At 41.0% G+C, this 14,503-nt stretch overlaps 1 protein-coding gene across 2 annotated transcripts in view; it reads right to left on the bottom strand.

Moving 5' to 3' along the window:
* Positions 1 to 6,566, bottom strand: part of mslnb (mesothelin b) — a 321,296-nt gene extending 314,730 nt beyond the window's left edge. For both annotated transcript variants that reach the window (XM_084318707.1, XM_084318706.1), the window contains exon 1: positions 6,423 to 6,566. The gene's annotated coding sequence lies outside the window, so the exon portion shown is untranslated. The remainder of the gene's footprint in view (positions 1 to 6,422) is intronic.
* Between the last annotated feature and the right edge of the window lie 7,937 nt (positions 6,567 to 14,503).

Consider the following 14,503-nt stretch of genomic DNA (forward strand, 5'->3'; position numbering starts at 1 on the left):
GTCCTACGAGAGTCCCCTCTAAGTGTAGAGATGTCCAACCTAGAAGTGAGTAGAGGGTACAATGATGTACAACCAGTAATGAAATCTCAACGCCCCATGGTAGACAGTGTCTTAACAAGTGAAGAGAGTGTTGAGATGCATAAATAGGACACCCTTCTGTTGTTGAAGCAGATCACTTTTCACTTTACTTAAAAGGTCCAATCTGTACATTTATTTGGACTGTATGATTTTGAGATACAGTATATTCATAAGAAGAGTTTGAGTATTTTTGTACACAATATTAATACAAAATAGATATTAATGGACTTGTTGTCGCGGTCTTGTCAATATCGTGACAAGTGATCGTTCTCACATGTTGTCTGCAGTAATCCTGACACGGTACGGTCATTGAATTTACAATGATATTTTAGTCGAAACCCTCCCAGTGGCGCCTTTAAAGGTCACAGAATAAGGAATTAAGGTATGAGGCTGCCAATAGATAAGAATCAAGGTGTGTCTGGTCAGCAAGGAAGATGTTTAAATAACAATAGAATTGAATTTAACCACGGCTGTATGGAGAAACACGGATGAAAAGAATGCCGACACGGAACACCGAGCCTATTCAGAGAGCGTATAGACAAAAGAACTGTCGCATCATACTTCATACACACAGCATACTTAAAACATGTGATTGTGTAAGTTGGCTGCATGTCACCCTCCTACTGAAGAAGACAGTGCTATGACGAACGTTGGGTCATGTGCTCGTTTTTCTTGTTTGTCAATACCTGTAGGCATGCAGGCTATGTGTGGTTAGTTTCTTCAACTTCCTTTGAAGTTGAACTTCAACTTCAACTTCAAATTACTTTATTTTTTTTTCTAAACTTCATTTGTGCAGTGGTTAAAATACAAACAGTCACAATACATAGACACTCACCACTATAAGAATAACACCAGCTTCGTTAAAACTACAGTAAAAAGACCACTATATAAAAAAACACCAACTACATTAAAACTACAGTACTTAAAGCATGATATATTAAAATCCATGTGGAGCAGTTCTATGTGTATATAAATAATACATAATAGTAGTACAGGTGATATATGTCCATCAGGTGGAAGGGGGAATCTGTTTTAAGTAGTCCAAAGTCCGGGGGGGGGGGGGGGGGGGGGGGGGGGGGCGCAGTCCGGCCTCCACCAGACCTAGGTGTTCAGCAGTCTGATGGAGGTTGGCACGAAGCTACCGAAGCCCCTTTTGTTTAATGATGAAGCTCTGTATCGACGGCCTGAGGGCATTCGTTTGTAATGGGTGTGAAGGGTGTGTGTGTTGTCCTCAACTATTTGGGAGGCCTTTTTAACTGAAGAAAACAAGAAACATAGGATTTATATTCAGTATTCATTGGTGTGGGGGAGTAGGTCATTTTACTCAAGTACATTGTTTAGATAGTCGTACTTTACTGAAGTAGTTTGATTCTAGGGAACTTTATATTTTTACTGCACTAGATTTCAAAACAAATGTGATTGTTATGTATTATTATTTATTATTAATATTACTTTTTTCTTTTGTTTTACTAAAATATATGACAAGTCAATGTACATTTATCTAAACACATACATAAACATCTTTACGCCATACATACAGTCAGAGAGAAACCCTCAGAAATGTGCAATAGCTGTGGTGTAACACACACTTCACCTTATCTGCTTCATAAAGGGACAAAGCCCACGAATGCACGCACACACATATGCATACATGCACACTCACACATATATATATGCATATAGACTCACACACACACACACACACACACACACACACACACACACACACACACACACACACACACACACACACACACACACACACACACACACACACACACACACACACACACACACACACACACACACACACACACACACACACACACACACACACACACACTAAACATTCTCATTCCTTTGTACAATGTAGCCTGGCTCTCCTTAGTGGCCCTTTGTGTCGGCATTCATCCTTCCAAGAAGATGAAATACACACTAAAGGGTTGAGTGTTTGTCTCTCTGTCCAAGCCCATCGTCCTTCCTTCCCGCACGTATTTGTCACTCTGGCAGCAGGGTGAGTTCCAGGCTATTGTAATTCATTGACTAATTTGCTATTTCCAAAGCTGGACTTTGCTATGTGTATTACAACATTTGAAAGTGTTCGCCTACAGGCCGTGGTCGTTTGAAAGGATCAAACCATTTCCACAGTATATACAGTAAAGGCTCAAGGCCCTGTATATGCCAGCGGCTGTCAACGCAGAGTCCTCCAGGGCCTAAAGACCCATTTCCTACCAATGATGTTGATAAGATAAGATATTCCTTTATTGGTCCCCTTGGGGAAATTCGGTCTAGTTAGCCACACTAGTTAGCCACAACACTGATGCAGAGTCAATGGGGCCACACGCTTCGGTCTGTATAAGCCATGAAACAAACACCCAGAGCAAATACGCTTGTTTTCAAGTGCTTTTTACAGGTAACTTTACACTAGTATGTGGATAAGCAATATGAAGAACTGGGTAATAATCCTGTATGAAGAGCAGCATGGGTTGTGCTCAGAAATGACTCTGCCCTTCGGCAACATCATTAGGAAACAGGTTCAAAATTCTGAGCTAACCTTTAATATTCATTAAGGGTGACTATTCTGATCATAGGTTTAATTTCCTCCACATGTTGTGGAGAAAAAGTCTGCACACCGTCTATATATAGTGTTCCCAAGTTTTAATGTACTTGAACACAACGTTTCGGCCTGTGGCCTTTTTCAAGTGTCACCGACATGTGAAAAGGAGTGGGGTATATATACATATACAAATCAAGGGTCAAGGTTGAGCCAGGTCACAGTTCAAATCAATTAGCCTATAGGCTACACATTTACAGACCATATTGCAGCTCAAGTGCCTAGAACATACGGTACATAGTAACAATAACAGTAGTACGGTAGTTTAGTAGTTAAATGTGACACATGCCAAAATTGAGAAAGAATATATAATAAGAAAACTTAAAAAACAGAAAGATTTATTAAAAAAAAACACAGAATCAAGACAGAATGTGTGTATTTACAGGAAGGGTTTGATGTCAATGTAATTTCCTCCACAGCCATAATCATTCTGGACTATTCCATCTATCAACAAAAATCTTCAAAATGGGGGCCCTGAGAAATAAACGATGATTTTAACAATGCAGAGGTCCTTGAATTTGTCTTTGTTCATTTTCTTGTTACCACTTACTATCCAATTGGACAGCAGCTTGCTTCCTTTTTTATCTTATTTTTTTTTCTGTTGTTTCATATATACCGTATTCATCATTGTTTCTTTCAAATTTTTATTTACCTCTTTTATATAGCTTCTCTCTCCTTGTACAGTGTCCTTGAGTCTGAGAAAGGCGCTTCTCTCTTCAAATCCAATTTATTATTATTATTGACACCAAGACTGGGGACCTCTGCTGTACCCTGTACTGTACTGTACTGTAGCTCAAAGGATGACACATGTCAGGTGACCCAACCACACAGGGCTCTGTGACACAGCGATGGATGATGGTGGGATGGTGAAGACGAACCAGTTTATTGAAGAGTGTGGCAAGATGTAACAAGCCAGGAGCAGATGGAATGCTGCTATGACAAAGGCTCTCTCTCTATATGTGTGTGTGCGTGTGCGCGTGTGCACGTGTGCGTGTGAGGACGGATGATTTAACCTGCGATCATCGATTGCTCTGATGCATAGCAGGTGCACAGCCACACCCCTGCTCCTGGGCCCAATTAGCACATTAAGATACACTGGCATTGAAAAGGTAGATAGACCGGCGAGAGGCGGAGACCATGGCAAACTACTTTTGCAGAGAGAGACCTACCATATACACACCCTGCAGACTATGGCCCCTCTTGGACTGAATGAAGAGTTTGACATTAAACCCTTCCTGTAAAGACACACATTCTGTCTGATTCTGTTTTTTTTATAAATTTTTTTTGTTTTTTAAGTTTTCTTATTGTATATTTTTTCTCTATTTTGGCATGTGAAGGTGTGTCACATCTAATTACTAATTACCGTACTACTGTTATTGTAACTATGTACCGTATGTTCTAGGCACTTGAGCTGCAATATGGTCTGTAAATGTGTAGCCTATAGGCTAATTGATTTGAACCTTGACCTGGCTCAACCTTGACCCTTAATTTGTATATGTATATATACCCCACCCCTTTTCACATGTTGGTGACACTTGAAAAAGGCCACAGGCCGAAACGTTGTGTTCAAGTATATTAAAACTTGGGAACACTATAGACGGTGTGCAGACTTTTTTCCCCACAACATTACAGATCTATTTTGAGTCTAGCACCCGTGACTACACTTGGGATGTGCGTGAGTCTTTTCTACTACCCAATTAACTAGACCCACGACAAATTAAATCCCCCCCCCCCCCCCCCACACCACAGTCATGTGACTTAGAACTTAACAATCAATTAGTTGACTAACGGCCAGAGGGGAAATCACTGCAGACCCCTCACACCCTGGACATATGTGTTCCCATGTCGTCTCCCATGACACAAACACTGTACACCAAGACCACCAGACACAAATGGTGCTCTATCAGAGAAGCGGCTCTCATCTACAGGCTCACCCCAGGGATGTGTCCTGTCCCCCATTATTGTACATTTTGTACACAAACGACTGCAGAAGCAACTACGATGACAGGCAAATACTGACGTTTGCAGATGACACTGTTTTAATCAGGATGGAGAGGTTGGTCATGGGCCCATTGTGGAAAACTTTATAGAATGGTGTGACAACCACTGCCTGAAGTTAAACGTGACAAAAACTAAAGAGATGGACATTGACCTCAGAAAAACCTCCCACCCAACCATAATTAAGGGCTCATCTGTTGAGAAGGTTGATCACTACAAGTACTTAGGAACAGTAGTTGACAACAAGTTAAACCACAATCAGAATACATCTGCAATCTGGAAAAAAAGGTCTGCAGAGACTCTACTTCCTGCGCAAACTAAACACTTTTAATGTGGACAAAAACACTTATGGTTTTGTTTTACAAATCTTTTGTTGAGTCCATTTTAACCTTTTGTATTGTCTCCTGGTATGGCAACCTGTCAATACAGAACAAAAACAAGTCTGGCCAACATAGTCAAGATGGCCAGCAAGGTAATTGGGACCCATGCAGCAGCTTTCTTTGACAGACATTTATAACAAGACAAATTCTGCCGGAAGGCTCAGACGATCTTAGATAGCTCTGACCATCCTCTCTTGGAGGAGTTTGTCCCCCTCCCCTCTGGCAGGGCTAAAGAGCAACAGATTAAAATGTTCCGTACATCCCCAGGGCACTAAATGCACTTAACTTCCTTTAAAATAACTAATGCATTTTCATTTTCCTTTTCTTTTTCCTCGTTGGATTCTGTAAGATGTGATGTTTCTTGTGTTGTGTTATTTGTTGTTGTTGTTGTTGTTGTTGTTGTTGTTGTTGTCTCTAACACTGCTGCAAAGCAAATTTCCCCTTGAGGGACAATAAAGTCTGAACTGAACAAACACTGTACACCAAGACCACCAGACACACAGTTAACAGTTGTAACACTGTGGTACTGTGCAATCACCATGGTACACTATAATATCCACTGTATATACATTATATATACTTATTTTAGTCTAAAATACAACATGTGCAATACATTTCACTCACTATTGTGTGAACAGGTTGAAAATAGTGTACATACTGTAAGCACCAACTGGTGCTTGTATATGTTTTCTTTTTTGTTACCATTTAATATTCATATCTTCACTCTTTGTACTATTCATGTTTACAGCTCACAGGCACGGGTATATAGTCATTCATTGTGTGTATCTCTGAAGATTGTTCTTGCTCTTGGTCTTTGTGTATTGTATGTACATTGAAAGCCACTAAACCGGAGTCGAATTCCTTGCATGTGTAAACATACTTGAGGTAAAAAAAAATTCAGATTCCACTAATGAGCCAGTGGTTGTACCTTATTCCCAGAGCTGAAATTCCCGAGGTGCTGTATAAAGATTCCTACCTAACTACGCACCTCTGAACTATAGCAACAGGACCACGCTATAGGATACCCGAGATCATATGGTCACAACATATTAAAAAGGATAACGATCTTTACCATACACTGTATTTCAGTCCATCAGTATAGCATACTTATCTCACCGCAATGCTTATACATAAGAAGTAAAAGCATTCAACATGTACTGTAGAATCTTCAGTCCAATAATAGCTTGGAATCTCATAAACACCCGCCCATCCTAAGTGCCAAAAGCCTTTAATTGTAATGAACAAGGTCACGTAATCCAAATCTAATGACAAGGTATGTTTCACGGAACAGCACAGCCGTCTAGCGAGGAGCGCCTCACCTTTACGCAATGAAACATTAAATCAAAGCTCACCTCGAGTTCTTTGATGGCGTGAAGAGTACGGTATTGTAGCTTCTTCTGCCGTGTGTACGAGGAGCATAAAGTACTTGTGTGCCTCTCAGTCTCAGTCTCAGTCTCTCTCTCTCTCTCTCTCTGCCTGTCACTTGAGAAGCAGTGGAACCAGGAAACAGCTTATAGGTGTGATTGTTTTGTGATGAGCACAGTGATGATGAGGGCTGAGAGGTGGAGATGGGCAGGGCAAAATCACCTTCTATTGTAATGCCTCCAAAGCCTGAGGCGTGTTTGCGTGCACGTGCATGTGTGTGTGTGTGTGTGTGTGTGTGTAGTGTGAGAGAGAGAGAGACAGACAGACAGACAGAGAGAGAGAGAAAGAGAGAGAGATGTAAAGCCTACCCTTTGTATTAAGTTACACAAAAGATGTTTGACTTGGGCTCCACCTCATTGTGATTGTGTGTGTGGACATTTGACCCTCTACGTTTAAACACAACAAAACTATGTAATTTATATCACAGACACCAGAAGTAATGTGTGCTACTGGGGACCAGGGGGGTCAGCGAGCAACCAGTGTGCGGTACTATAGACCTTCCCTGCAGGAACCTTCAGCTGCACTCGACTGTTACTTTTACTAAAGCTCTCGTCTTGTTCCTTCGTCATAGATTACTTAGAAAGCCTTCAAAACTGTGTGTCATAATGTCGGCACCCACGTCTGATGTCATTCAGTCCTGCTAATCTACCCCACAATGCAATGCACCCACTTTTGCAGTTATTATTATTTCAGTCAACTGAAGTGTTTTTTTTCACGTCGTTTTTTTTATGTTATTTTGATTGATTTTTTCTTTATGATAAAGTAATACAAATGTAATTAAATTAAACATAAATAAATAATGTGCAGGATAAATGTTTATGCTATATATGAGATTATCCCAATTCTCTTCACTTCACACCTAGTTTTAAGTTTAGTTAAAGTCCAAGCTAAATGTAAAGGCCTTTATTTTGTGTCATCGTTAATAGTCCCACTATGTACACTATAATCTCTTCCTATGAAAAAAGTTTTTTTTTTTTTTTTTTAAGAAATAACTCTGCATTAAAATAAAAATGTAACTAACAAAAGCACCACCTTTCTTAGTACCATAGTGTGGATCTGGTATTTTCTATGTCGGCATAATTACATTTTGCATACACAATCCTAACAGCCAATCATAATGTTTTAGGCCACGTCTGTTAGGGTCTCTTCTCAAACCAGAGAGTAGGGAAGGGAGGGACAAAGCTTGCTAGATGACTAGCAACTAGCTAATTAACTTGTTTGCTAGCTAACTAGCAACTAGCTAACTAACTTGTTTGTTTGCTAGCTAACTAGCAGCAGAATGTCTGAAACTGAGAACCACTGGTTTATCAACTAATCTACAGCAGTTAACCTAAACAAGAGAGGAGAGAGGATTATATCGGTTGGTGCAATCTGATATTACTGTCGAACCCGTTTGTTTTGATTTGAAAATGACATTATGTTTCCTGGCTGCTACAAGACTTTTCTCGTTAACCTTCGGTGAACCGCAAATGACATCACGTCATAAATCAACCTCTCCAGACTGTCTGACAAATTTTTTTTCTTTTCTCAAACGTATTCAAGTATAAACATCATAACCATGTCACAACAGCAGTTATAATGTATATTATCATCAATACGTTAGTTTACCAATAGGTTAAAGTGTTATTATTATTTTTTTTTTTATTGTGTTTTTGGTAGATTTTTATTGGTTTTTACTACCGGGCAGTCCGGTAGAGAGAGAGAGAGGAAGAATGGGAGATAGATGGGGGAAAACATTCGGCAAGGGTCGAACCCGGGACGGCCGTGTTGCGACGCAGCGCATAACGTGGTTCGCCACTCGGGCGCCCCGGTTAAAGTGTTATTAGATAGATTTTAGTTTTCGCTTTTCTGTTGTTTAGTTCGCGAAAGTCGGCCATTTTGAAAAATTGACCGTCGGGAATTGTCGTTTTTTTTTACGCCATTTTGAAGAGGACATCGAGAGCTTTGACATTTTTCCGAACGACACTGCCCAAAGGCCTCTATGGGGCTTCAAGCTAATTACTTCTGTATGAATTCTTTTAATATCTCTTATTACTCGGGATAATAAACCACAAAACTTAACGTTATTGGCATATATTGGAGCGCAGTTAGTTTGTCTCCCCTATTTTTAGCATGTAGCAACAATCAGATTTGAATTTTTTTGACAGATTTTGACAGCAGAGCAAACTAGTTAAAAATGTCCTGTTTCAAAGCATTATTGAACAAATGCTGACCTATTTAACAAATGAAAACCACTTAACGGTTTCATACAGGCTGAAACACTGTGAGAAACACATTTAATATACATGTACCACTTTGCTGCAGTGTCGCTCTCCCCACTCCAGCCTCCTCACTGTCCTTTTTGGAGTATAATGGGGCGCACCTCACAAACTCACTCAAATCTTGGTGAGACAAATGCCTTGTGTCTTTTCCTTGGTCGTGAATGAAGGTAACACAGATATAATCTTTATCCACAACCCATACGTTTTCAGTATGAGTAATTTTGGTCACGTCCACCAGGATCGGGACGAGAGGATTTATTTTCATTGAAACACAGGAACGGCGGGCGGCCGGGTAGCGCAGCGGACTAAGCGTCTGCCTACCACCACAGAGACAGTGGGATCGAATCCAGCTGTGGTGCCTCCGGCTTGGCCGACCGTCCACACTAACACAATTGGCAGTGTTAGCGGGTGGGAAAGCCGGTGAGGGTGGGTCCTGGTCGTTGTAAAACAGCGACTCCTACAGATCGGTCGGGGCGCCTGCACAGCAAAGTCAGGTCCTGGGAGAGGTAGTGTGCTCCTTCCACACGTTACACTCCCCCAGTGAGAGTCCGCGCTGCCAGGTGAAAAGAAGTGGGGATTGGCTACACATGTGTCGGAGGAAGCATGTGATGATAGTCTCCGCCCTCCCAGACTGACGGTAGGGGGTAGAGTGCGCAACAACCAGGTAGGGGATTGGGAATTGGCATAACGACTAACATTGGGATGGTGTGAAAAAGAAAGGAAAAAAAAAAAAAAAACAGGACGAAACAGAAGTCATCTTTAGATATTAAATAATGAGAATCCGCCCCCGTGCCAGTCACTAGTCTTGGTCTCTGAGCGCACTCTGGCCAGGCCCCAGCCGGGGTCTAATGCAATGAGCTAGTTTGGTAGCTTGTGTTAGCTGCCACTCAACCCAGTGAAACAGCTTTTTCATGTAGCTACATGCTTACAGGGGGATTGCTTGGAACAGAAAACAGAATACCAGAGGGATTTAAATGGCAAATGGTGCTTATATACTTTTTTCCACAGCGCTTTACAACTTATGCCTCACACTCACCCATTCACTCACCGACGGCGGAGGCAACCATGCAAGGTGTCAACCTGCTCATCAGGAGCAGTTAGGGGTTAAGTGTCTCGCTCAAGGACACTTTGACACGCGGCCAGGAGATGCCGGAATCAAACTGGGAACCTTCCGATTACCAGATGACCGCTCTACCTCCTGAGCCACTCCCCCCCCCCCCCCCCGATTTGTATGAACGGTTCAGAGAATAATATTGTAGGAATCTGATGTAGGAAATAAATAAAGCATTAGTGGCAGCTAATGTTTCCCTGCTTGCTAGCTAGTTAAGTTAGCAGCATTAGCTAACCAGTTAACCCTTTCACCGCCACACTACCAAACGGTTAACCCTTTCACTGCGACAATACACAGAAGGTTAACCCTTTCACTGCCACACGACAGCCGGTTAACCGTCGGTCGTGTGATAGTAAAGGGTTAACCTTCTGTCGTATGGCAGTGAAAGGGTTAACAACTTGCTGCTGGTTTGGCCGGGGGTGCTCTGGGTGCTGAAGCTTGGGACGGATCTCGTCTTTCAATTTCAGTATTGTGTGTCGCACCGAAGCTCTGACAATGCTACGTTACAAGCCAATATGAACAAAATGGCTTATTTACTTGAGAGTGTTGCCAGATGGGAAATGTTCAATTACAAACTCTCTTCAAAATGAAACAGTTTGTTGTGATGATGACGCACGTGAGTCACAGTCTGTCAAAACAAAGCCCAACACACACAATTCGTGGTGAGAGGAGACGGGGCATCCGATTGGCTTTAAAACGGAGTGGGTCTGTGATAATAACAGTCCGGTTTGTTCGTACATGATCCTATATTATGGGACTCTTGGCATTATAGATTGTAAATTGTACAGAGGGCAAATTTATCGTACAAATAAAATAATTATCGTAAATCTGGAAATCCTGACCCTGCCTGTTGTCACTTGTCACTCAAGTTTGACTCCCCCCAGCTGTTTGTCAGTTCTAAGGGCAATCCGATTATATCCGTAAAAACCATTTATATTTGACTAAATACATAGTTACAAATAGTACAAAACTCTATTTGATATAGTTTGAAACAGAAAAATAGCTATTTCGGTTGGACTTTAAATATAATAACTTTGGTTAGCGCTAACACTACCTAAAAGCAAATGTGTTAGATGCTTTGCATTGTGGGATGGATTAGGAGGACTGAATGGCATCAAACATGGGGGCAGATATGTTTAATACAGTTGCCCGTTCCTTATTTAATACCATTACTTATCAAATTCATGAATAACGTACATCCACAATTAACAGGTTACCATATTACTTATGGCAAGTTGGCAACAAACAAAACAAACAAACAAACACATAACAGGGTTTCCCCGAGAGCTTCTCAGCAGAGGTGGTGCAGCACCACTGAATTCTAGAGCAAGGTTGGACAAAGTGACGTTTTATTCAATAAAACCTCAGCTGAAAACGTTTACTTCCACTGCAAATTAGATCTGCTCAGACCATAGACCATTTTAAGGCTCAGCTAAAGACTCACTTATTCTCTTTGGCGTTTTGAGGCTTAGTAAGCCATATATCTCTGGTCGTGTCGTGATTGTTTTTAATGAATTGCAGCTTCTGACTTTGTGTACATACTGTATTTGAAATGTTTTGTATTTCTTAGTATTTTATATTGTTTTATATAATACAGCTTACAATACATGTGTGTATTGTATTTTGTATATATAGTCTTTTTTGCGTTTCTCAGTTTTGTATTGTATTTTTAGTAATTTTCTATGTGCTATATTGTGAAGCACTTTGTTACTACTTCGGTTGGTTTTAAATGTGCTATATAAATAAAGTTGACCTTGACTGTGACATTGTAAAGCACCTCTTGATTCAATAGAAGCTCAAACTCAACTTCTGGTGCACAGCCAAAACGGCTCATCCTGAAAACTGGTACAGTATGCAGTAGGCCTATGTTTACATTGAATAGTGCAACACCACCCCCCCCCCACCCCACCCCCCCCCCCTTTGAGGCACTTTGCATCTCCACTAACGAAAAGAAAAGAAGCATTGTGCTGCTCTGTATATCACAAAGCCTTTGATAGCATGCGTTCCTGCTTTTATATAGATTGTTAATAATAATAATAATAATAATAATAATAATAATTAATTTAATTTATATAGCGCTTCTCAATGACCCGAAGTCGCTGACAGTAGTTAGGAGCAAAGTAAAAACAAAGAAACAAAAACAAAGAAACAACAAAGAAACAAAAACAAAAGGAACATGAGTCCATGGGATGGGGAGAACAGGGAAAGCAGCATGAGATAGCACAAAAAGACAGAGCGACAGGAGACAGACATCAATCGGGTTGGAGGGGGGGGGGGGGTTATGGGTGGGGGGGGTTGAAGGCAAGGGAGAACAGGTGGGTTTTGAGGTGAGCTTTGAAGGTGGAGAGTGTAGTAGGGGAGTCTCTGATGGACTGAGGGAGGGAGTTCCAGAGTTGGGGTGCAGTGCGAGAGAAGGCCCGATCACCAAAGTTTTTGAGTTTGGATGTCGGGACAGTGAGGGAGGCAGTGGAGGAGGACCGGAGGGAACGGGTGGGGCGGTAGGGAAGAAGGAGATCAGTCAGGTGGGGGGGGGGAAGTTTTGAGGGAGTTGCAATAGTCCAGGCGGGAGGAGCTGAAGGCGTGTATGAGGGATTCAGCAGCAGGGGGGGGGGGGGGGGGGGGGCAGTGACGGATTTAGCAATGTTGCGCAGGTGAAAGTATGATGTTTTTACAATGGAGCGGACGTGGGGGTCAAATGAGAGGGTGGGGTCGAGTATCGGATATAACCCTATAAGGGCTCATCCGGATCTAATCAAACAATGCAGCACCTCACTACAGGTTGGTACATTGGTGTGGGTGGGCCGTTTGTGTGACACCATGCTGTGAACCTGAATAACCTACAAGGCACTCTCAATGTTTATTTTTTATTTTTCTTTTTATAACATTTTCTCAATGTTCTCTTTTAATGTAGCACCGGGAAATGTTAATATTTGTGTCTTATTGTCCGATTCATTTTTGTTTTTGTTATTATGTTTTATTATTGAGGGCCCAATAATTAAATGAAGGTTGAATGAATGAATGAATGAATGAATGAATGAATGAATGAATGAAAGAAAGAATGACATTCCTGGGGGGGAAACCCTGTATAAACAAACAAAGAACAAACAAACAAACAAACAAACAAACAAACAAACTAAATATGTGCTGCCTGTTAACATCACCAGTCCAACCTTCTTGCACCAGAGCCAGGTGTCCAGTGGGCAGAGTCTGTAGGTGAGGGTTCCTGCTGCTGTGTCTGTGTTGCTGTCAGCCTCAGCCTCAGGCCCGTTCAGACAACAAGAAGGAGATCTACTGTACAGCTGGAGTGGGAGGAGGCACTGAAGGAGAACAGTGGAAGGCAAGGATCAATACATTCACATCACTGCCATTCACTCTAGTCTCCAGTGGTGGAGAGTTGTTTCACTACATGTAAATAAAATAGTTTTATTAAAATAGTTTATCTTGCTGGTAGTTCAACGAAATTTGTATTTAGTTGATGATTATAAAGTAGTTTTAACTACTTTTTCCATGTAATTTTATTTAGCCAAACTATTTCTTTTCAGGGTAGCTCTGCTGTAGTTCAACTTCTTTCAGTGTGAAGGTATTGATAGCCTCTGAAACTTTGCTTTTAGAGTACACTGTCACTCACTACCACCAATGTGGTGCTCAAAAAATCGCTATATAGCGACACTGTCAGCCCCAACTTCCAGACATACTTATACTATACACCCAACTTCCAGACATACTTATACTATACACCCAACTTCCAGACATACTTATACTATACACCCAACTTCCAGACACTTATACTATACACCCAACTTCCAGACACTTATACTATACACCCAACTTCCAGACACTTATACTATACACCCAACTTCCAGACATACTTATCCTATACACCCAACTTCCAGACATAATACTTATACACACAACTTCCAGACACTTATACACACAACTTCCAGATATAATAATACTTATACACACAACTTCCAGACATAAATCCTTATACACACAATTTCCAAACATAATACTTATACACCCAACTTCCAGACATACTTAGTCTTATACACACAACTTCCTGACACTGACATAATACTTATACACTCAACTTCCAGACATAAATCCATATACACTCAACTTCCAGACATAAATCCATATACACACAACTTCCAGACATAAATCCGTATACACACAACTTCCAGACATAAATCCTTATACACGTGGGAATGTGCAGTTACCTATAATCAGTGGTATGCATGCATGCACACAGAATATGATCAAGTTGGACTGGTTTTCCAGTGCTCTGAAGCCTGCATTCTGTGTGACTGGATTATTATTTAGGCAACACATGAGGGCACATGAGGCACATGAGGGCACTCTTATGAGTCAGGAGGGCTAAACAGTGATCTGCATAGAGTGGATTGATAAGACTATTGTACTTTTTAGTGGCAACCGATTTCATAGATCTGAATAGAGTGGAATAATATACTATTGTACTTTTTAGTGCCAACAGATTTCATAGCAAAACGGAGAAATGGAACAATAGAGTATAGTTAGTCGTCTTTATTCAGTTAATTTATAGTGGAGAAAAGAGAAAATCGTGTTCATAATTACTATGTACCAATCAACTTGCAGTAATATACCACACTATAAA

The sequence above is a fragment of the Notolepis coatsorum genome, assembly GCF_963971535.1.
Source record: "Notolepis coatsorum genome assembly, chromosome: 7".
NCBI lineage: Eukaryota > Metazoa > Chordata > Actinopteri > Aulopiformes > Paralepididae > Notolepis > Notolepis coatsorum.